The sequence below is a fragment of the Oncorhynchus gorbuscha genome, linkage group LG02, assembly GCF_021184085.1.
Source record: "Oncorhynchus gorbuscha isolate QuinsamMale2020 ecotype Even-year linkage group LG02, OgorEven_v1.0, whole genome shotgun sequence".
NCBI classification, from domain to species: domain Eukaryota; kingdom Metazoa; phylum Chordata; class Actinopteri; order Salmoniformes; family Salmonidae; genus Oncorhynchus; species Oncorhynchus gorbuscha.
Window position 1 is genome coordinate 13,855,345 of NC_060174.1, and position 25,862 is coordinate 13,881,206.

Sequence of the window (25,862 nt, forward strand, 5' to 3'; positions counted from 1 at the left end):
AGAAGCCCTTTCAATTAACCAAACACTAGACTGGAGGTCTTTCATACTGCAAGAATGTCAAGCAACACCTGTTTTCCAAAGGGCATATTCAAAATAAATGCTTTGTGTACATGTCAATATTTAGTCCTTTATGCACTTTAACACCGTTTGAAACTTTGCCCAACATGATTTCGCTCATGTGGTGTGAACGACAACCTGTGACTTACATACACGTCAGAGTTGAATCGATGACAAAGAAAAGCTGGTCAACACTCGGTAAAGGGAGCTCTCACAGATAGCATCCAATATTCTAAAGTATGTTGAATAGCAGGCCATTCAATCTATCTACTTTAGAATCTGTACTCAATGAGCCGAATGCAGTCCCTTGTTATTTTTATGTAACAGTGATTATGAACTTAAAAATCAGCAGCCAGACATTTTCAGACCAACAGGGCTTTCTATAAGATGTATGGCCTTTAAATCATATAACCTGCACACATATCTGTATGTAAAGTTAACTGGCATTATCTGTACTTCTCTTGAACTCCGGTAAAGGTCTGAAGTCGTTTACCAGCAACAACTCACATAAAGAAAATACTATAGTATAGTAAAAATACATTAGTATTAATTGTAGTGTTTTTGCAGACTTTACTGTAGTACTCACTAGCATTTACAGTTAACTAGTCTAAATACTGTAGGAAAACAAAAAATATAATATATACTATAGTAATTAATGTAGTATACTGTAGTATTTACTGTAATGTCTTGGTTTTGCAGACTATAGTGTTTTTGTTCTATTATCTTTGTCATAGAAGTAGAGGCTTTCTCCTGAGGAAACCTACTAGAGAAATACTGAAGAGCTATAATTTTCCATAACATGTAGGTAGCTACAGGGACTGGGGTCTGAAAGGATCATTCAGAGCTTCTGCTCTTTTCAGAACACAATATACGGTATGTAGGTTTCTCACTTATGGATGGCACAAATTGTGATATGGGGAGGGGAATGGGCATGGTCTATGCAAATTAAAAACTGTAGTATTCACTATAAAAAAAAATTAAGTGTGGTGTTTTTGCTGACACTACAGTAGCATTTACCAGTGTTTTTTTTGTGTGGATAAAACTGTAGTATTTACTACAGCATTCTACAACATGTAAGTACTACACATGATCGAGGGATACTACAGTGTGTAGTATAGTATTCTACAGTTTACTATAGAATTCTATAGTAAGTACTGTAGTATTCTATAGTAAAACAGTAGTATTGTTTCATCTGGGAAGGTATAGCAAATGCACATGTTCGAAGAGGCAAAGGAATATCCAGTTTGCGAGATCTAATCTAGCAGTTAAGATCACCTGCACATTTTGTTCACCTGGAACCTTCAAGACAGATAACAACCACACGGCAAGGGGGATATCAGGCTAAACCGCTATCGTCTTGACTCCATGTGTGATTATGAGAACATTCCTGAGAAATCAGAACATGTAGGCCTTTGAACTTAAATGCACATGCCATGTCACATTATGGATGCAATAGGTGAAAACCTCAAGGAAAAGCCTGCAACTAAGGCAGAGGTTGGCATTTACTAAACCACAATTCATTATGTGTTCCAAGCAGAAAGGCCAAGCTTCATGGGCGCCTACAAGTGATATAGGGCAAAGTTCATTGTATGCAGATTTACAGCGCACCGGCAGGGAGTTTCCTGGTTGTCGAGTGAGTGCTCACCTGTCGGTATGATTCTCATTTCCATGCTAATTTAGACCAGAGACGAAGATTTTCAGAAAGCTCTTACACAAATAGCTGTTGTTCCTTTGGAACCTGAAAACAAGGCGAGTCGGCAGGTGTGCCTCATATCTGTGGTGACAACACACATCTCAGTGCCTCTAACTCGAGCAGATTCAGACATCAATCGTCTGTCTTGATCAGAGGAGTAACACTTGCACATTAAGAGATCATGTGAACATTATGACAAATGTTAGATATCTATTGATAGTGATAATCTACTGGTCCTTAGTTTGAGTGTAGCATCGGAGAAGGTTGCGGTGTACCCATGCGAGGAAGATGAGAAAATGTACATTTTAATTTATTTTTTGAGTCGCTTTCCACTTGGAAATGAAAATAGAACAATGTTTTGGCATCTTGCCTAAATTTCTGACTCAAAGACCAAACCTTTAACTATGCAAGTCAGTTAAGAACAAATTATCATTTACAATGACAGCCTACTGGTGAACAGTGGGTTAACTACCTTGTTCAGGGGCAGACCGACAGATTTTTACCTTGTCAGTTCAGGGATTCGATCCAGCAACCTTTCAGTTATAGTGGGGCGGCAGGGTAGCCTAGTGGTTAGAGCGTTGGACTAGTAACCGGAAGGTTGCAAGTTCAAACCCCCGAGCTGACAAGGTACAAATCTGTCGTTCTGCCCCTGAACGGGCAGTTAACCCACTGGGCCATCATTGAAAATAAGAATTTGTTCTTAACTGACTTGCCTAGTAAAATAAATCAAATGAAAAACTGGCCCAACGCTCTAACCACTAGGCTCCCTGCCGCCACTACTTTAAGCCTATTCTGCCGTGCCCCTCTACTGTGACAAAAATATATTCAACATAACCCCCAAGACAACATTACCTAAAAAGCCGTATCTGCTCAAAAGCAGGTGTGTATAACCCTGAGCAGACATGTGATTTGTTAAAAATCTCACTGAAGAACTGGATTTTATTGAATGGAATTCACCACCAGAGATCTGAGCATTGCACACAGAGGGGCAGTTTGCATTGCCAATCTTTCTAGTCAAAAACCTGAACGCCTCTTTGTGAGTATGAGAATGTATAGTGTCAGGGGCTCATCTTGTGGCTAAGAGGGACCTAACCAGACACAGGAGAACACAACACAATTCTTTCAATCCACATCCGAAGGTACCAAAGAATCAGACAGACCAGCGTGGAGGAAATAAACCTGTACAATAGCCATAGTGGAGATATTCAAAGAACATCGGAGAGACTAGAGACACCGCTGGTAGACAGGCCAATAACCTAATGAGTGAGGAATATTCAGGATATTTCTTTTGACCCTTTTGGCTTCTTGTACATGTCTATAAATGTATCTAGACTAAAGCAAACAACCACAACTACGGATAGGAAAATCTCAGTCAGCACATTAATTCCAACCTGTAGCAACACCAAACCATCCAACAGAATCTAGTAGTTCAACTTGACTGAGCGGTACAGCAGCAGAGGACTGTGACACTGTTCATATTTGTTCGATTCACTTCAAAACAATGTGCGATAACAGTAGTCCTTCAGTTCTGATCTGACAGTGCCAGCACCTCACTCTACGGAAATGTCTCAAGAGTCCAGACATACCAATCCCATGAGCTCCCTACAAACACTTTTAAACTCCACAGTCACATTGTAACAAAGCATTCCGACTGCTACTGTAAAGACTTCCAGGAGAATTTCCTCATGGTGTTGTGACTACTAAGTCAGCAATAATCGTTCCACCAGCACTGTGGTGGATCACAAGGTGGTACTTCCCATAACCTCACCAGAGAGTCAAAGTCCAAGCACTACACTAATCAAATCGAAGGTTATTTGTCACGTGCGCCAAATACAACAGGTAGACCTTATAGTAAAATGCTTACTTACAAGCTCTAACCAATAGTACAAAAAAAGGTATTAGGTGAACAATGGGTAAGTATAGAAATAAAACAACAGTAAAAAGACAGGCTATATACAGTAGTGAGGCTATAAAAGTAGCAAGGTTACATACAGACACCGGTTAGTCAGGCTGATTGAGGTAGTATGTACATGTAGATATGGCTAAAGTAACTATGCATATATGAAGAACAGAGCAGTAGCAGTAGCGGTTGGCAGGTGGTGGGTGGGACACAATGCAGATAGCCCGGTTAGCCAATGTGTGGGAGCACTGGTTGGTCGGCCCAATTGAGGTAGTATGTACATGAATGTATAGTTAAAGTGACTGTGCATATATGATAAACACTACCTCAATTCCATGAAAGAAACGCCATATAGGCATAGCTAACTGTAAAGTGGACAGACAGATGAAGCCAATTAAATGTAGCTCTTTTTGGTATTCCAGTCAACAGTGCTACACAGTTAACAGCCATAAACCAGGAGGGAGGAGACTGTCAGATCACCTCATCCCTCTCCGTTCCAGAATGGAGGGAGTGTATCTTTCCTCAAAACTATCAACCTATCGTGTGATGATCAGCCATCTCGAGACCTTGACCAGATACAATTCTCTGTGACTACACTATTGACATAGAAAACCCAGAACAGAATTGTGACGCTGGTAATAGGTGGGAATAAATCTTGGTTTAGGAATAACTCTTCAAATCGCCGACTAAGTGCCTCTTTTATGACTTGCAGGGAAGAGTAGCACAGTGGAAAGGGTGGGGAAAATGCATGTGTTATGGGAAGCCTGTCAATTAATCATAGTGATGAGAAAAGGAGCCTTGTTCAAAGGGTTAGAGTTCATGATGAACAAAACGACAGAGGGGAGGGGTAAAAAACGTCCGCAGGGAGGGAGGAGCCAATTAGAAAAAACACAGTGCAGCTTATGTTTAAAGGCCTAATGCAGACGTTTTTATTTCTATATACATTTATTTCTGGTTAACAATTATGTAACTTACTGTGATTATTTTTTACCATTTTAATTGAAAACAAACAAAAATAGCTTATTAGCAAAGAACAATTTCTCAAGCAATCATTTTTCTAAGGCTGTCTGGGAGTGGTCTGGGTGGAGTGGGGGGGAACTGAAAACTAGCGGTTATTGGCAGAGATTTGAAACTCTTTCTTACTGGTCTATTAACTAAATCTACTCCATACCAACAAAACAGGCTGAAATGTATTTTTACTGACACTAAAAAAAGTGCATAATCATAATTTTCACAGTATTATTCCAACTTCAGTGTGGAAATATATATAAAAACACAGAAAAAAATCATGTTTTTGACTGTACTGGGCCTTTAACAGAAGTGTTGGCAGGGATGCTCTACCTACTGTACGCACACACACTGGGTTTTCAAAGTCAAAACAACATCTGTGTGTTTACCCCAGCTTGTTAAGACACATAATATAGGCGTTCCCTGAAGAGATAACGTAAACAAGACCTAAAAACCCACTTAGGGAAACAAACCCAAACCATTAGCTCAACAAACGTGCCAAAATTAGATAAAGGGGGAGAAGACGTTAGGGTTCGTTTCCTGGGTACTCCATCTGATGCTAAGTGAGCAGACTTACCTCGTCTTTGATGTGGTTTATTTCTTGTTCACCTCAGAGCGGGCTAAAGGAGACCAGTGTGGACACCAACACTAAAGAGCACAGCTAGCTTGCTTGCTCCTTTTGGAGAGAAGCGCCAGGATAGCAGTCAAGGGAGAGAGAAAGGGAGTGAAAGAGGAAGCAGGAGTGAGTGAGACAGAGAAAACGGATGAAGTGTGACTGGTACTGCTGTCCTCCCCACCCACCGTGACGCACACACACAGTGAATGAATAACGAGTTCAGAAAGAGAGAGCGAGGCAGGCAGAGAGAGAGAGAGAGGAGGAGTGTATATGTGTCAGTGTAAATGCAAGCTGGGTGGTTAAGAGAGTGAAAACAAGAGGAAGCTGGCCTTGTATTTCAACCGGCAGTGTGAAAACCTCAAAATAAAGGAAAGGTAGGTGGCCGTTTTGTGACCACAGCCCTGGTCTGACAGGAGTTGCCCCTTCCCCTCTTTCCTCCATCCTCCCCCCTCTCTCAAAGCTAAATACAGCAGAATATGGCATCATCCTGCAGGTTTCTCTCCCAGGGGGTGGGCTGATTATATTATTCTCATACACAGCAGGGAGAAATCAGTGGCGACTGTTGTTGTTCCGCTCGTCTCTTTCCCCAGCCAACACCCCGAAAGCAAAGCTAACATCCATTTCACCCTCCGTCTGGACAGGAAGTCATTACCAAAATAAACATTTTACAACTCCATAATGACACTTACAAAAACAATCATAGGGGCTTTCCAAAATGTAATTAAAAAATTGTATTGTTCATCAAACATGGAATACTTATTCTGGAGACTGAACACAAATGAGGAAAAGACCAGTTGGAACATAAAAAGTATAATTCTACGGTTTACTCAAGGCTGGTTGATAAATCTGATAAGGCCATTATGGCTCCTACAGGAAGACAGTGACTTACTGGCAAATATGTAAGTATATTGTAAGTACGTTCTGCTTGCTCTCACGCATATGAAATCAGAGTCTGATCTCCCTACCAAGCCCAGTTTTAAAAGGAGGAACAGATATTGAGACAATCTTTAAAGCTATGTAGTTATGACGCTCATTCTCCCTCTAGAACAAACACGTGCAGCACACACACTCACGTACCTTTCCAGGCCCAGGCCATACAGAACAGTCAGGTGGGAGTCAGACACACTCCACCCTTTAGTTGTATATTAACAGGTTAAGTAGCCTACAAATTCCTCTCTACTTTAAGCAAGCTCTCAGATCCTTTGTGATGTAAAATATTTGTCAAACAAGCCACCCCTAACTGAGAGCGAAGGACACTCGTCAAGTACTGCTCTAATATTTTATCTAACATCAATCTACTTAAATTAGGTACTTTAGTCATGACTAAAAGTGTGCATCACAACTGGCACCCTAGTCCAATCAACTGTTAATAGTTGTGTAGATGTACTTGTCTGACCTATCTGTGGACAGAGACGGGTTTACCTGTTGCTTTGTCCCAAGGGATTTGATTAGTTTAGGAGTTTTTAGGATCCGCATTAGCCGACGCCAACATCTAGTCTTACTGGGGTCCTACATTTTTTATAAATAAATATAAGACAAGTGTTTTTTGTTTGTTTCCTTGAATTTGTTTTGGACCTGAAAAGACCCCTGGTGACATGTCTGGGGGGGGTAAGTGTGTCAGTGCCGTGTGTAAGTTGACTATGCAAAACGATTTGGAATTTCTAACACGTTTCTTAGAAAAACTAAAAGTGAAGCAGTGAGTCTTTCCTCAACTCTTAGCCAAGATACTTCCTTGCATAGTATTAATATTAGCACTTTAATTACAAGATGTGCCGCTCTGTTCTGGGCCAGCTGCAGCTTAAATAGGTCTTTCTTTACAGCACTTGACCATATGACTGGACAATAATAAAGATAAGATAAAACTAGAGCCTGCAGGACTTGTTTTGTGGAGTGTGGTGTCAAAAAAAGCAGAGTATTTCTATTATGGACAGACCTCTCCCCATCTTTACAACCATTGAATTTACACTACAGGACCAAAAGTATGTGTACACTGCTCGTTGAACATCTCATTCAAAAATCATGGTTGGTTGGTCCCCCCTTTGCTGCTATAACAGCCTCCACTCTTCTGTGAAGACTATCCACTAGTTGTTGGAACATTGTAGAGGCTTGCTTCCATTCAGCCACAAGAGCATAGTGCGGTCTGGCACTGATGTTGGGCGATTAGGCCTGGCTTGCAGTCGGCGCTCAAATTCTTCCCAAAGGTGTTCGATGGGGTTGAGGTCAGGGCTCTGTGCAGGCCAGTCAAGTTCTTACACACCGATCTCAACTAACCATTTCTCTATGGGCCTCGCTTTGTGTAAGGGGGCATTATTATGCTGAAACAGGAAAGGACCTTCCCAAACTGTTACCCCAAAGCAAAAGATTTCCCTTAACTGGAACTAAGGGGCCTAGCCCGAACCATGAAAAACAGCCCCAGACCAATATTTATCATCCACCAAACTTTACAGTTGGCACTATGCATTCAGACAGGCAGCGTTTTCCTGGCATCCGCCAAACCCAGATTCGTCCGTTGGACTGCCAGATAGTGAAGCACGATTTATCACTCCAAAGAACATGTTTCCACTACTCCAGAGTCCAATGGAGGCTAGCTTTAAACCACTCCAGCCGATGTTTGGCATTGCGCATGATGATCTTAGGCTGTGTGCGGCTGAACTGCCATGGAAACCCATTTCATGAAGTTCCAGACGAACAGTTCTTGTGCTGACTTTGCTTCCAGAGGAAGTTTAGAACTCAGTAGTGAGTGTTGCAACCGAGGACAGATTATTTTGGTGATCCCGTTCTATGTGCTTGTGTGGCCTACCACTTCCACGGCTGAGCCGGTGTTGCTCCTAGACTTTTCCCATTTCACAATAACAGCACTTACAGTTGACCGTGGTAGCTCTAGTAGAGCAGAAATTTTATGAACTTACTTGTTGGAAAAGTGGCATCCTATGACAGTGCCACATTGAAAGTATTCAGACACCTTCCCTTTTCACATTTTGTTACATTACAGCCTTATTCTAAAAAATGTTTTATCATCCGTCTACACACAATGTCCTCTAACCACAAAGCAAAAACAGGTTTAGAAATGTTTGCAAAAGTATTTCAAATAAAAAAACTGAAATACCTCATTTACATAAGTATTCAGACCCTTTGCTATGAGACTCAAAATTCTGCTCAGGGACATCCTGCTTCCATTGATCATCCTTGAGATGTCCACCTGTGGTAAATTCAATTGATTGGATATGATTTGGAAAAGCACACACACCTGTCTATATAAAGTTTCACAGTTGACAGTGCATGTCAGAGCAAAAACCAAGCCATGAGATCGAAGGAATTCTCCGTGGAGGTCCGAGACACGATTGTGTCGAGGCACCGTACTAAAACATTTCTGCAGCATTGAAGGTCCCCAAGAACACAGCAGCCTCCATCATTCTTAAATGGAGAACCTGATGGTCACAGAGCTCCAAAGTCCCTCTGTGGAGATGGGAGAACCTTGCAGAAGGACAACCACCTCTGCAGCACTCCACCTTTATGGCAGAGTGGCCAGAAGGAAGCCACTCCTCAGTAAAAGGAACATGACAGCCCGCTTGGAGTTTGCCAAAAGGCACCTAAAGGACTCTCAGAGCATGAGAAACAAGATTCTCTGGTCTGATGAAACCAAGATTAGAAACCAAGAACTCTTTTGCCTGAATACCAAGCGGCACATCTGGAGGAAACCTGGCACCATGTCTTCGGTGAAGCATGGTGGTGGCAGCATCATGCTGTGGGGATGTTTTTCAGCGGCAGGGACTGGGAGACTAGGTAGGATCGAGGGAAAGATGAACAGAGCAAAGTACAGAGAGATTATTGATGAAAACCTGCTCCAGAGCGCTCAGGACCTTTAGACTGGGGCGAAGGTTCACCTTCCAATAGGACAAGGACCCTAAGCACACAGCAAAGACAACGCTGGAGTGGCCACTCAATGTTCTTGAGTGGTCCAGCCAGTACCCAAGCTTGAACCTGTTCAAACATCTCTGGAGAAATCTGAAAAAAGCTGTGCAGCGATGTTCCCCATCCAACATGACAGAACTTGAGAGGATCTACAGAGAACAATGGAAGAAATTTCCCAATTACAGATGTGCCAATTTTGTAGCGTCATAACCAAGAAGACTCGAGACTGTAATCGCTGCCAAAGGTGCTTCAAAAAAGTACTGAGTAAAGGGTCTGAATACCTATGTAAATATCAGTTTTCTATTTTTAATACATTTGAAACATTTCTAAAAAACTGTTTTTGCTTTGACATTGTGTGTAGATTGACGAGGGGAAAAAAATACATTTTAGAATAAGGCTGTAACGTAACAAAATGAGGAAAAAGTCAAGGGGTCAGAATACTTTCTAAATGCACTGTATGTTTTGACAATGAAAGTTTACAATCTAAGGTAACAAGTCATGTATTCCCCTCAACTTGATCAACAGCCACACCATTCATTACCAGATTCCACTGAGGTCTAAAACTTAGGGAAACAAATACAATGCTCTTAGTTTGAGATGTTCAGGACCATTTCATTACCAGTGGTGTAAAAGTACCACTTAAGTTGTTTTTTAGGGTATCTGTACTTTTACTATTTATATTTTTGACAACTTTAACTCCACTACATTCCTAAACAAAATAATGTACCTTTTACTCCTTACATTTTCCCCCGACACCCAAAAGTACTCGGAACATTTTGAAGACTTAGCAGGACAGGAAAATTGTCTAATTCAAACACTTATCAAAAGAACATCCCTGGTCATCCTTACTGCCTCTGATCTGGCAAATTCACTAAACACAAATGCTTCATTTGTAAATTGTCTGACTGTTGAAGTGTGCCCCTGGCTACATTACATTACGTTTAAGTCATTTAGCAGACGCTCTTATCCAGAGCGACTTACAAATTGGTGCGTTCACCTTATGACATCCATTCGTACCTGGCTATTCGTACCTGGGAAAAAAACTACTTTGCTTAATATAAGCAATTTGAAATGATTATTTATACTTTAACAACTTAAGTATAATTTACTGGGTGACTTTCACTGGAGTCATTTTCTTTTAAAAAAGGTATCTTTACTTTTATGCAAGTATAACAATCGGGTACTTTTTCCAATTCTGTTTATTGCTAGCCACCCATTCCAAAACAGATTGCAACTCTTTGTTAAGGGTTTTCGTGACTTATTATTAGCTGTTGTTGGCTGATACTTATATGGTTGAATCATCAGCATACGTGGACACACATGCTTTGTTTAAATGCCAGTGGCAGGTCATTGGAAAAAAAATAGAAAAGAGTAGAGAGCCTAGAGAGCTGTCCTGTGGTACACCACACTTTACATGTTTGACATTAGAGAAGCTTCCATTTAAGAAAACCCTCTGAGTTCTATTAGATAGATCATTCTCTCTGCTACCGCACAGCAAGCAGTACCAGAGCGCCAAGTCTAGGACCAAAAGGGGGGGGGTCATTTGTTTTTACACTGCTGCTTTATCTATGCATAGTCATTTTAACCCTACCTACATGTACAAATTACCTTGACTAACCTGTACCCCCGCACATTGGCTCAGTACCCTATGAATATAGCCTCGATACTTTATTGTATTACTTTTGTTAGTTTGGTAAATATTTTCTTAACTCTTTCTTGAATTGCATTGCTGGTTAAGGGCTTGTAAGTAAGTATTTCATGGTAAGGTCTACACCGGTTGTATTCGGTGCATGTGACAAAGTTTGATTTGATTCCACGATATGGCAGAGGTTGAAAAGTCACAAGTTCTCAACAACAGGTTATGGTCAATAATATCAAAGGCTGCACTGAAATATAACAGTACAGCTCCCACAATCTTCTTATTATCAATATATTTTAACCAATCATCAGTCATGCGTGTCAGTGCAGTACATGTGAAGTGCCCTTCTCTCTAAGCATGCTAAAAGTCTGTTGTTCCTTTGTTTACAGAGAAATAGCATTGTAATTGGTCAAAAAAATGCCAACAGTATACTAAGAACTGGCAGGTCTGCTGTTAGAACCAGTAAAGGCCGCTTTACCACTCTTGGGTAGCGGAATGACTTTGGCTTCCCTCCAGGCCTGAGGACAAATACTTTCCTCTATGCTCAGATAGTAATGGCTATAGAGTCAGCTACCTCAGTTGTCAATGCCAGGAGGTTTGTCATTATTGATCAATAACAATTTTTCCACCTCTTCCGCACTAACTTTACAAAATGTAAATTTACAATGCTTTTCTTTCATTATTTGTTTTTGTATACATGAGTACGATGGCTCACTGTTCATTGTTGGCATTTTCTGCCTATGTTTGCCCACTTAGGATTTTTTTTTTGTTATCAATCAATAATGACAAACCTCCTGGCATTGACAACGTAGATGGAAAGCTACTGAGGATGGAAGCTGACTATAGCCACTCCTATCTGTCATATCTTTAATCTGAGCCTAGAGGAAAGTCTTTGTCCTCAGGCCTGGAGGGGAAGCCAAAGTAATTCCGCTACCCAAGAGTGGTAAAGTGGCCTTTACTGGTTCTAACAGCAGACCTATCAGCTTGCTGCCAGATCTTAGCATACTGTTGGAAAAACGTGTTTAACCAATTACAATACCTCATCAACACTTGACATAACATCTTCTGTAAGCATTACAGAGATATGGCTCTGAATATATATACACAGTAATACCTCCCCATAAGCATTCCTGTCTCTTCTATAGATGTTATATCCTTTTATTGCTATATCATCAAATTAATTATCTAAGTGAGTCTCAGAAATGGCTATTATATGAATCTTCTCATCTTATTTGGGCTCCCAAGTGGCACAGCGGTCTAAGGCACTGCATCTCAGTGCTAGAGGTATCACTACAGACCCTGGTTCGATTCCAGGCTGTGATTGGGAGTCCCATAGGGTGTCAAACAATTGGCCCAAGTCATCCGGGTTAGCGTTTGGCTGGGGTAGGCAGTCATTGTAAATAAGAATTTGTTCTTAACTGACTTGCCTAGTTAAATAAATAAAAAAATATTTTTTATCTGATGTTAGCAAGTTATTGACTTCATGAACCTTATTTCTAAGGTTACATACATTAATATGGGCTGTTTTCAGTCCTGTCCTCGGTAGCTTATCAGAAATAGACCATATGGAAGCGCCAACAAAGCCAGATAAAAAAATAAAAAATAACATACAGTGCTGGTCATTATTTGTTATAAAATACCAAAATAAACTAAATCCTTATCAAAACCCCAAATCATAATACAGACATTCCAAGTAAATGACAAAATATATATATTTATATTGTTTATTGAACAAAAGTAGTTTAACAGAAACTCACATTTGATGTGCAAAAATGTGACCTCCTTCAGTCAATAGCTTGTGGCACCTCCATTAGCAGTGATAACTTGGAGTAAACATCTCCTATAGCCAGTAATCAGTCTCATGATTTTTGCTCACTCTTCCTTACAGTTTTAAGGGGTGTCTGGCATGAACACCCCACTTCAGGTCCTGCCACAGTATCTCGATTGGATTTAGGTCAGGACTTTGGCTTGGCCAATCCAAAAAAGGCCAATTTTGGACTCGTCGGTCCAGAGAATGGACTTACAGAAACTTTCAGGTTTGTCCAGGTGGTCTCTGGCAAACTTAAGATGGGCAGTTTGGTTCTTTGATAGCAGAGGCTTCTTCTTAGCAACCATCCCATGAATGGCATTTCGATTCCGTGTTCTTCCTATTGTCACCTGAGCTGCAGCAAGGGAAGTCTGCAAATCTATAGATGTTATGTTTGGGTTGGCTTTTAGACCTATTTACTATTGTTCTTGTGGCTCTTGGGGATATTTTGGAAGGGCGTCCACTTCTAAGCCGAGTTGCTGACATGTTAAATGCTCCCCATTTGTAAATTATTTGCCTGACAGTGGACTGATGAAGCTCATATATCTTTCTGAGATGATTTTATAGCCTTCCCCAGGCTGATGTCCTCTGAGATCTCCTTTCCTCTCGGCATGGTGTGCATTGTATTCACCTGGATGGGTAACACCAAACTGACCAAGTTTCTTACCTCTATCAGAGTCCCGCCCAAACGATCTCTCCTTTGATTGGTTCATTTGGTATCAAATTATTTACCCACCTGATTCTACTTAACTACTTAATTTAACCAATGCAACTTGGGTTCACTTATTTTTGCACATGCACTAATTCCTTTTTTATTTCATTTTTTTTACTACATGCATTATTCTCTACACCAACATATGGTATTGGTAGATATACAGGGAAGCAAACTGGTGAGGGCCCACTGAAACATGTGAAACATCTCTGCTCTGATTAAACAACAAAGAATATGACCTACATGATCAGGCTTTTATAATAGAATGCTTGTGACCACACACACCCTTAGGGGGGAGGGGGAGTAGAAATACAATGAACAAACAGGCATTCTATTTTTGCTCTATTATAGATATCGATCAAGTGCACAGGGCTACATGTGTGCAAAAATAACATTCATTAGTAAAACATTTATACTTTCTGCCTGTGGACATCTGTGGACATCTGTTCTCATGACTAACGAGACATGGTGTGATGAAGGAAACATACAGGAAACATACAGGAACTCAAATCCTTCTGTTCACCCGATTTAGAATTCCTCACAATCAAATGTAGACCGCATTATCTTCCAAGAGAATTCTCTTCGATTATAATCACAGCCGTATATATCCCCCCCCCAAGCAGACACATCGATGGCTCTGAACGAACTTTATTTAACTCTTTGCAAACTGGAAACCATTTATCCGGAGGCTGCATTCATTGTAGCTGGGGATTTTAACAAAGCTAATCTGAAAACAAGACTCCCTAAATTTTATCAGCATATCGATTGCGCAACCAGGGGTGGTAAAACCTTGGATCATTGTTACTCTAACTTCCGCGACGCATATAAGGCCCTGCCCCGCCCCCCTTTCGGAAAAGCTGACCACGACTCCATTTTGTTGATCCCTGCCTACAGGCAGAAACTTAAACAAGAGGCTCCCACGCTGAGGTCTGTCCAACGCTGGTCAGACCAAGCTGACTCCACACTCCAAGACTGCTTCCATCACGTGGACTGGGACATGTTTCGTATTGCGTCAGATAAAAATATTGACGAATACGCTGATTCGGTGTGCGAGTTCATTAGAACGCGCGTTGAAGATGTCGTTCCCATAGCAACGATAAAAACATTCCCTAACCAGAAACCGTGGATTGATGGCAGCATTCGCGTGAAACTGAAAGCGCGAACCACTGCTTTTAATCAGGGCAAGGTGTCTGGCAACATGACCGAATACAAACAGTGCAGCTATTCCCTCCGCAAGGCTATTAAACAAGCTAAGTGTCAGTACAGAGACAAAGTTGAATCTCAATTCAACGGCTCAGGCACAAGAGGCATGTGGCAGGGTCTACAGTCTATCACGGACTACAAGAAGAAACCCAGCCAAGTCACGGACCAGGATGTCTTGCTCCCAGGCAGACTAAATAACTTTTTTGCCCGCTTTGAGGACAATACAGTGCCACTGACACGGCCTGCAACGAAAACATGCGGTCTCTCCTTCACTGCTGCCGAGGTGAGTAAGACATTTAAACGTGTTAACCCTCGCAAGGCTGCAGGCCCAGACGGCATCCCCAGCCGCGCCCTCAGAGCATGCGCAGACCAGCTGGCCGGTGTGTTTACGGACATATTCAATCAATCCCTATACCAGTCTGCTGTTCCCACATGCTTCAAGAGGGCCACCATTGTTCCTGTTCCCAAGAAAGCTAAGGTAACTGAGCTAAACGACTACCGCCCCGTAGCACTCACTTCCGTCATCATGAAGTGCTTTGAGAGACTAGTCAAGGACCATATCACCTCCACCCTACCTGACACCCTAGACCCACTCCAATTTGCTTACCGCCCAAATAGGTCCACAGACGATGTAATCTCAACCACACTGCACACTGCCCTAACCCACCTGGACAAGAGGAATACCTATGTGAGAATGCTGTTCATCGACTACAGCTCGGCATTCAACACCATAGTACCCTCCAAGATCGTCATCAAGCTCGAGACCCTGGGTCTCGACCCCGCCCTGTGCAACTGGGTACTGGACTTCCTGACGGGCCGCCCCAGGTGGTGAGGGTAGGCAACAACATCTCCTCCCCGCTGATCCTCAAAACGGGGGCCCCACAAGGGTGCGTTCTGAGCCCTCTCCTGTACTCCCTGTTCACCCACGACTGCGTGGCCATGCACGCCTCCAACTCAATCATCAAGTTTGCGGACGACACAACAGTGGTAGGCTTGATTACCAACAACGACGAGACTGCCTACAGGGAGGAGGTGAGGGCCCTCGGAGTGTAGTGTCAGGAAAATAACCTCACACTCAACGTCAACAAAACTAAGGAGATGATTGTGGACTTCAGGAAACAGCAGAGGGAACACCCCCCTATCCACATCGATGGAACAGTAGTGGAGAGGGTAGCAAGTTTTAAGTTCCTCGGCATACACATCACAGACAAACTGAATTGGTCCACTCACACTGACAGCGTCGTGAAGAAGGCGCAGCAGCGCCTCTTCAACCTCAGGAGGCTGAAGAAATTAGGCTTGTCACCAAAAGCACTCACAAACTTCTACAGATGCACAATCGAGAGCATCCTGGCGGGCTGTATCACCGCCTGGTACGGCAACTGCTCCGCCCTCAACCGTAAGGCTCTCCAGAGGGTAGTGAGGTCTGCACAACGCATCACCGGTGGCAAACTACCTGCCCTCCAGGGACACCTACACCACCCGATGTTACAGGAAGGCCATAAAGATCATCAAGGACATCAACCACCCGAACCACTGCCTGTTCACCCCGCTATCATCCAGAAGGCGAGGTCAGTACAGGTGCATCAAAGCTGGGACCGAGAGACTGAAAAACAGCTTCTATCTCAAGGCCATCAGACTGTTAAACAGCCACCACTAACATTGAGTGGCTGCTGCCAACACACTGTCATTGACACTGACCCAACTCCAGCCACTTTAATAATGGGAATTGATGGGAAATGATGTAAATATATCACTAGCCACTTTAAACAATGCTACCTTATATAATGTTACTTACCCTACATTATTCATCTCATATGCATACGTATATACTGTACTCTATATCATCGACTGCATCCTTATGTAATACATGTATCACTAGCCACTTTAACTATGCCACTTTGTTTACTTTGTCTACATACTCATCTCATATGTATATACTGTACTCGATACCATCTACTGTATGCTGCTCTGTACCATCACTCATTCATATATCCTTATGTACATATTCTTTATCCCCTTACACTGTGTATAAGACAGTAGTTTTGGAATTGTTAGTTAGATTACTTGTTGGTTATCACTGCATTGTCGGAACTAGAAGCACAAGCATTTCGCTACACTCGCATTAACATCTGCTAACCATGTGTATGTGACAAATAAAATTTGATTTGATTTGATGATTTGATTTCTACAATGTGCCAGCAGAGCATGATACCCTTTGTTAGCATAATTGATCTCTTTCAGGCAGAGATTACACCTGGCATACCCCATTTTATCCACAGTATTAAAAAGACAGAGGTAAAGTTGGTTTTAAACTCACACATTCGCCAAAGGCCATTTTAAAATAGTAAAAATCAATATGGTGGACAGCCCCATCAAGAGGTATGGACAGCCCCATCAAGAGGTATGGACAGCCCCATCAAGAGGTAAGGACAGCCCCATCAAGAGGTAAGGACAGCCCCATCAAGAGGATCCACCTGGTGATGTATTTTGGGAGAGTGGTAAGCAGCCTGAAACTCCTGAAACCTATAGCAGTAGCCATTACACGGATTGAGGGAGACAATGCCATCCTGTCTGATGTTCAGACTCTGCTTACAGATGTAAGAGAATAAATTCATACTGCCCTGCCCACTTCACTGTTGCTCCAAGCAGAGGAAACTGCACTTCTGAAATACATCAAAAAGACTTCTGACTGAAGCTCATACATGCCGCAGCGTGCATGTTGGATGCCACGTATGCTGGCAAGAATATCCTGTCTGGTGCAGAGATCAACAAGGCCTATGGTGTCATAATTACCGTGTCTCGCCACTTTGGCCTGGATGAGGGCAAGGTTCTTGGCAGTCTGGCAAAGTACACTTCCAAGCAAGGGCTTTGGGATGGACATGCAATATGGCAGTGGTGCCAACATATCTCATCAGCTACCTGGTGGAAGGGACTTTGTGATCTGAGGCTCTTTCCCCTGTTGCCTCCATCACCCTCCAAATCCCACCAACATCAGCTGCCTCAGAGCGCAACTGGTCCTTGTTTGGGAACACACACACCCAAGCACTCAACAGACTGACCAATACAAGGGTTGAACAATTGGTGGCCAGTCGGGCAAATTTGAAGCTTTTTGAGCCTGACAACGAGCCATCCCCAACAAGGTAGGAAAGTGACAGTGAAGATGAGGCCTCAGAGTCTGATGTTCAAGAGCTGGACATTGAGGAGGTCCAGGGAGAAGAAATGGAAGCCTGAGAGGATGACAACCAAAGCTTTAGTTTCTAGACTCATCATTTTACAGACGTATGTTGAAAACGTTTTTGGGGGATGTGATCCTTTCTTTTGTTGTTCAGTGAAGTCATCCAATGTGAAGAGTTATCTCCTTTAATTAAAGTAAAATTCGTAACTAAATGTTTTTTTTTCTATTGTAAGGATTTAATCATTTGCAATCATGTCTTCTTACGGAAAGGTCAAATGGTTTGTTTGTATCCATATGATTTATTAATTATATTAATTAGCACATTTCCCATATATTCCCATGGAAAGTTTCCACCTCTGAAAGTTCCCCAAAATGTGCAGCTCTACTTGATTGAAACACCTGATTGGCCTCTCATACCACAATGCTGTAAGTCTGTCAGCATAAACTGCAGCACTAACTCACCTCTGTTCCCTGCTGGCCTGGGGTGTAATCATAAATCCTAAACATTTTCCAACGGAAATCGTTTACTCAAAACGGAATACGTTTTTCAACAATACAAGAGTTTATATTGAATAAATTCAAGTATGTCCTTTCCCGATTTGTTCCGTTTGTTTGAGTCCCCAGTCTGTTGTCTTAACCTGCTTTAAAAGGAGACCACCATCATCCCAGTGCCCAAGAAAAAAAAGATGACATGCACAAATGACTATTGCCCCGTTGTACTAACCCCGGTCATCATGAAATGCTTTGAGAGGCTGGTCATGGCCCACATCAAGGCCAGCACACTGGACACACTCAAATATGCCTACCGCTCCAACAGATCCATGGAAAATGCCATTCCCATCACTATTCACATGGCCCTAACACATCTGGACAAGAGGAACACCTATGTGAGAATGCTGTTCATTGACTACAGTTCAGAATTCAATACTATTGGTTGCTCCAAGCTCGACACCAAGCTCAGAGCCCTGGGTCTGGACACCACCCTCTGCAGCTAGATCCTGGACTTCTTGACGGGCAGACCTCATGCTGTGAGGATTGGCAACATCTCCTCCACACTGACTCTTAATACAGGGGCGCCCCAGGGGTGAGTCCTCAGTCCTCTGCTGTACTCCCTGTTCACCCACGACTGGCTTTGCACGACACCAATTCCATCATCAAGTTTGCTGACGACATCCCGGTTGTAGGCGTGATAAACAACAACAAGTCAACCAATGGGAGGTAAGTGAACTGGCATGACAACCACTACCTCAAAATCAGCAAAACATAGGGGTTGATTGTTGACTTCAGGAAGCAGAGGAGGGAACCACAAGCCACATCAACAGAACTGCAGTAGAGAGTCAGCAGAAGTTCCTCGGCATCCACATCATCAGGGACTTGTCATGGACCAACAACACCACCACTCTTGTCAAGAGGGTGCAACAGCGCCTCTACTTCCTAAGGCGGCTGAAGAAAAGCAGCATTGCCGCCCCGGGCACTCTCCAAATACTACCACTGCACCGTCGAGAGAATCCTGACCGGTTGCACCACGGAATTGCTCTGTCCACGACCAGAAGGCCCTCCAGCGGGTGAAGACGGCCCAGTACATCACTGGGACCGTGCTTCCACCGATCCAGGACATCAACTGGAAACAGATGGTATCGGAACATGACGTCTGATAGAAACTGTCTGAGCCTGTTGGTATCTTCAAGCCATCAGAATGATTATCACTTGAACTGGACTGACCACTTGCTCTGATTCTCTGCACCTTTGCACACACACAAAACAACTGCTGCTCCCAGATTCTTATTACACTGCCACCACATCCCCAGTTCCCCAATACACATGTAAATATTGCGACTATAAAAACTGTGCCTTTCTGTATAATACTTATACTCAAATGTTTATTCAATTCTACTGAACCATTTACTTTATGTTCGTACTCGTATTTTTTATTATTGCATTGTCAAGAAGGAAACTGCAAATAAGCATTTCATTGGACGGTGAATACCATGTGTATCCCCTACATACGACTAATAAAATCTTGAAACTTGTTTGGTTTCTAGTGAATAGGCCTACGCCCCAGGTTTGTGTGAGTGAGGTTGCGTCAAGTGTCTGTATGTGTTCTAATTGTTACACAACAAGTAACCACATGTCTCCTGATATTTCCACCCGTATGCTGTACTATGGTGCAACACTACCAAGTCCTTCCCCATTCCCTGAATGGAATGAGCTTCAGGCTATGAAATATAGAGTAAAATTACCAAGGCAACATGCTGATTCTTCACAAAAGAAGCAGTCTGTTCTGAAATTGAATAATATGGCTGAGCTATTTACGACATCGCACACCATTTAATCTCAGATGGCAAATTAAAGATCACTTAATGGCCTAATGTCAAAGTAAGTCCCATGTTCCACGACTTCTGTTATGTTGATGAAACTATAGGCCTCAACTCCAAGTGGAGAAGAAAGGTACTGTCTGAAATTATGGTATTATTAATACGATACCCATCTTTCTTTTGGGATTGAAGAAATAACCTATAGTTTTGGCAAGTCGGTTAGAACATCTACTTTGTGCATGACACAAGTCATTTTTCCAACAATTGTTTACAGACAGATTATTTCACTGTATCACAATAACAGTGGGTCAGAAGTTTTATTACACTAAGTTGACTTTACCTTTAAACAGCTTTGAAAATTCCAGAAAATGATGTCATGGATTTAGAAGCTTCTGATAAATGATGTCAATTAGCCTGAGTCAATTGGAGGTGTACCTGTGGATGTATTTCAAGGCCTACCTTCAAACTCAGTGACTCTTTGTTTGACATCATGGGAAAAAAATCAAAAGAAATCAGCCAAATTGTAGACCACCACCAGTCTGGTTCATCCTTGGGAGCAATTTCCAAACGCCTGAATGTACCACGTTCATCTGTACAAACAATAGTATGCGAGTATAAACACCATGGGACCACGCAGCAGTCATACCGCTCAGGAAGGAGACGCATTCTGTCTCCTAGAGATGAACATACTTTGGTGCGAAAAGTGCAACGCAATCCCAGAACAACAGCAAAGGACCTTGTGAAGATGCTGGAGGAAACAGGTACAAAAGGATCTAGAACCACAGTAAAATGAGTCTCGGCAGTATCGACATAACCTGAAAGGCTGCTCTGTAAGGAAGAAGCCACTGCTCCAAAACAACAATAAAAAAGCCAGACTACGGTTTGCAACTGCACATGTGGACAACGATTCTACTTTTTGGAGAAATGTCCTCTGGTCTGATGAAACAAAAATAGAACAGTTTGGCCAAAATGACTATCGTTATGTTTGGAGGAAAAAGGGGAGGCGTGCAAGCCGAAGAACACCATCCCAACCGTGAATAACCGGGGTGGCAGCATCATGTTGTAGTGTTGCTTGGCTGCAGGAGGGACTGGTGCACTTCACAAAATAGATGGCATCATGAGGTAGGAAAATTATGTGGGTATATTGAAGCAACATCTCAAGACATCAGTCAAGAAGTTAAAGCTTGGTCGCAAATGGGTCTTCCAAATGGACAATGACCCCAAGCATACTTCCAAAGTTGTGGCAAAATGGCTTAAGGACAACAAAGTCAAGGTATTGGAGTGGCCATCACAAAGCCCTGACCTCAATCCTATAGAAAATGTGGGTTCAAAACTGAAAAAGCATGTGCGAGCAAGGAGACCTTACAAACCTGACTCAGTTACACCAAATTCACTTATTGTGGGAAGCTTGTGGAGAACTTGCACAATTGGTGGCTGACTAAATACTTTTTTGCCCCACTGTATATACACTGCTCAAAAAAAATAAAGGGAACACTTAATCAACACAATGCAACTCCAAGTCAATCACACTTCTGCGATATCAAACTGTCCACTTAGGAAGCAACACTGATTGACAAATTTCACATGCTGTTGTGCAAATGGAGTGGAGTGTGTCAGCATTTCCTGCAAGTGGAAGGCATTGATGCTATGGACTGGCCCGCCCGTTCCCCAGACCTGAATCCAATTGAGCACATCTGGGACATCATGTCTCACTCCATCCACCAATCATGGAATCTGTTGCACCACAGAATGTCCAGGAGATGGCGGATGCTATAGTCCAGGTCTGGGAGGAGATCCCTCAGGAGACCATCCGCCACCTAATAATAATAATAATATAATAATATATGCCATTTAGCAGACGCTTTTATCCAAAGCGACTTACAGTCATGTGTGCATACATTCTACATATGGGTGGTCCCAGGGATCGAACCCACTACCCTGGCGTTACAAGCGCCATGCTCTACCAACTGAGCTACAGAAAGACCCTCACCTCATCAGGAGCATGCCCAGGCGTTGTAGGGAGGTCATACAGGCACGTGGAGGCCACATACACTACTGAGCCTCATTTTGACTTGTTTTAAGGACATTACATCAAAGTTGGATCAGCCTGTAGTGTGGTTTTCCATTTAATTTTGAGTTGTAATCCAAATCCAGACCTCCATGGGTTGATACATTTGGATTTCCATTGATAATTTGTGTGATTTTGTTGTCAGCACATTCAACTATGTAAAGAAAAAAGTATTTAATAAGAATATTTCATTCATTCAGATCTAGGATGTGTTATTGTAGTGTTCCCTTTACTGTTTGAGCAGTGTGTATATATATATATATATGGCATTTATTTTGTTTGATTTAGGCATATTTGTTAAACTTCTATGGTGGAGGGGCTTCACCATGACGGTTTAACATTCTATTCTTTCAACACCTCGTAACGGATATTGTAAATCACAAATACCAGTATACTGTTAAGGTTATTATTGCACTATCACTCCCGTCTAGTTATGTAAATTATATGTATTGACTAATAACAGTGACAGAATGATCTACTTACTATGATGTTGATAACAAAAATTGGTGTTTCCAGACCAGGGACAACCAATCATGTCCCAGCACACTGTGAGTCACCAGCTTATTTTAACTTAACTTCAGCACCAACCATTTTATTTGAGAGGAAAGGGAAGTTGAATCTAGGATGTGGTTAAATAACACCCCCAGCATGGTTCTGTATGAACTCATTCCATACACGAGGTTGTTTAGAAAAGTGGAACAAGTTCAATGTCACCACTCATTGAAATGAATGTTATATCCTGTTATTTTATGATTGTGCAATGGATCAGAAGCTTGCCTTAGTGCTTTCTCCCTCTTTTTAAAGGCACATTCGTGTACATAAACAAAAATAAGCAACCCTTCTTTAACCCTATGCATACCTCCACACTAAAAATAACATACCTTGAAATAAAATATTCACTTTTAAAAAGTACATTTCCATCTCTCCTTCACTGGAATGACGCTGTTTAAAACCACCAAAATGTGTAAACCACCAAAATGTTTACTCAACATTGCATTACCTTATCTAACTACTCCATCTATTGAATGAATCTGTCATACTAAAACCTTTGTGAAAACATCACATATTTGACTACTGGGGGGGACAATCATTCAGCAAGCCAGCGGGATGGCACACTTGCTCTACAGAGAGAAGTGTCAGTCAGTTGTTTTCCAAGGTTGTGTAGGAGTAGAGCCCCTGGTGACAGCTCTGTCAGTTTGGTCACCTACCTCAAACTAGGCTATTCCTGGCATTTGCCTTAAGATAATAACCAAGAGGTAGTACTGATTATTACTCCAACAGCGTCATTCCAAAAACACCCTTCCACAATTATTACTGAAGTATATCTTATCAGAACTGGTTTCAACATAGGATAACATTACCTGCTTCAGATGACATTTGAAAAAGTTCTCATTACAGAATTATAACTGTTCCAAACAATCAGATGCATATGAAACCTGCCTCGAGGATGTTTACTACCCTCTAAAGGTGGGAACAGGGAGGGGGGTAGAGGGTTTGAGTCACTGGTCAGGATAAATATTTGCAGGTATTTCTCCCTCATCACAACACTAAAACATGTCAATCATTCCTTACAAATGTCATGATTATACCTTTTGGTATCAAAGTGGGACTGTGTGTAGGGTTGACACACACTTCAAAAACACCTTCCTCTTTTAAGTTCTGTATGGGTGGTCACACAAGGTCACCACTTCCCTTCTGATAAATAGAAAGTTTTTTTTTTTTAACTTATCTCCGCACTTGAAAAAAGGAACTACACTCTGGGCACAGATGATTTACATTTGGTTGAGGTGTCAACTATTGTGAATTCAATGTGAAATAAAAAAATTAAAAAAATAAATAAAAATAGCAACATTAGCGCAGCTAGCTTGGAATCAAGACCATATGCAACACACACGGACGTGCAATGCCAAACAACGCTACTGCCACCTTCTGGTTTGGAGTATTTTAACAAGGCTGAGTGGCTGACTGCTTCCAAGGTCTTTGCTGTGTGAACACAAAAGAGGTTGACTGCCGACACTGTTCAGAGGTGCTAAGTGCTGTTGGGAGGCAAACGTTTGACAATCCTACTGGTGCGTCTTGAGCTTTTTAGTGTAGAGCAGGTCTCACAGACAGCGTAGGATTATACAAGACTATGTAGATTACGCAATGTATGGAATGACAGCATCCATAATGTCTGTGAGGAATGCATTGCCTCTTGTGAAAATAACTTCCAAACACTTTAAGCACATCAAATCAATTAATAAATCCATTGAACACTTATGGTAAACCTAGAATGAGTTGCTCGGGGAAATGATGTTGATGTTCGATCCAGGTGCAGATTTCTTGGCCGTCTGAGGTGACTAAACATTCCACATAGTACAGTGGACGTGAAAGAGAAAGTTGGTTCGCAAAAAGTATTCTTCAGTGCCTTCTATCAACTCAATGTGCGGAGGCAAAGTAAGTGATTTCATTTTAACTATCATGAGGCTCCTCTTAAGGACACAAGCAAATGCCTTAATCTGATGGGAGAGTAGAGCAATTGGCCAACTCTTAAGAGGAACAAGTTAAGCCATTGTCCTCTCTGTATTAGACCGCTGCTCCTGAGTGGTGCAGTAGTCTAAGGGAGCAGCGGTCTAAGGCACTGCATCTCAGCGCTAGAGGCGTCACTATAGAGCCTGGTTCAATTCCAGGCTGTATCACAACCGGCCGTGATTGGGAGTCCCATAGGTCAGCGCACAATTGGCCCAGCGTTGTCTGGGTTTGGCTGGGGTAGGCTGTCATTATAAATAAGAATTGGTTCTAAACTGACTTGCCTAGTTAAATACATTAAAAAATGACTAGATGGCTGAGGAGAAAATGACATGGGAAAAGTAAAGGTAAAGGAGATACCTAGTTAGTTGTACAACTGAATGCATTCAACTGAAATGTGTATTCCGCATTTAACCCAAACCCTCTGAGTCAGAGAGGTGCGGGGGTCTGCCTTAAATTTACATCCACTGCCTTGCTCAGGGGCAGAACATATTTTTACCTTGTCAGCTCTGGGATTCGATCCGGCAACCTTTCGGACACCAGTCTTTTGCTTGATGGACAATCATGCAATGAGCAAGAGCATAATATGATGACCCAAAGACTGTAGACTGTAGGTATACTGTAGGTTTCACAGACAGAGATTAACCCCAGTCCTGAACTAAAAAGCCTATATTTTATTTTGGGGCTTAATCGGTGTCCGGGAATCCGGCTGAAAATGTTCTTACACATCTGATGCAATTGCTTTGCGCAATTCGCCTCGAGACAAGCTTATCCCTTTAGGCAGCAGCCGTTGACACTCATCGGACGATAGAAACATGATGCATACTGTGTGTAAACAGTGACACCGCTCCATTAAGATCCTAATATTGACATTAGCATCAGAAAACAAACAGGGCCAGTCACCTTGAAGCAGTTTCTCACACGCCATTAAAATATTTGGCTATAGTTTCAAACCGTTGCCCCAATGGCCCGAAACATTTACATGTCAAAGAAATAGCCTTGTGAGGTGAGAGATAACAATCCTCCGTAATCAACATACATGGACGTAACCATTAACAATGGAACAAATCATTTATCCACACTACCATGGAAGAGTTGAATACACAGAATAATCATTAATGTTGATAAGCTGATAGCTGGCATCAGTGTGTATTTTGACAGTGATAGTATCATTTGACAAAAAGAGAGCAATGGAAAGTAAGAGGAGCCTTCATGGGAAAGTGGAATGCTTTGCAACGGAAGCTCAAGG

At 42.2% G+C, this 25,862-nt stretch overlaps 1 protein-coding gene and 1 non-coding gene across 3 annotated transcripts in view; both read right to left on the reverse strand.

Moving 5' to 3' along the window:
- The window catches only part of elovl1b (ELOVL fatty acid elongase 1b), a 31,901-nt gene that overhangs the window by 4,806 nt on the left and 1,233 nt on the right, over window positions 1-25,862 (reverse strand). Inside the window, exon 1 of one of the 2 annotated variants that reach the window (XM_046301782.1) lies at window positions 5,236-5,434. The exons of the other annotated variant lie outside the window; for it this stretch is intronic. The gene's annotated coding sequence lies outside the window, so the exon portion shown is untranslated. Of the gene's footprint in view, window positions 1-5,235; window positions 5,435-25,862 lie in introns of those variants that run through there. 2 annotated transcript variants of the gene reach the window in all.
- On the reverse strand, window positions 796-850 carry LOC124015948. The gene has a single exon (XR_006835263.1). It is a non-coding gene; the product is annotated as a U7 small nuclear RNA (small nuclear RNA).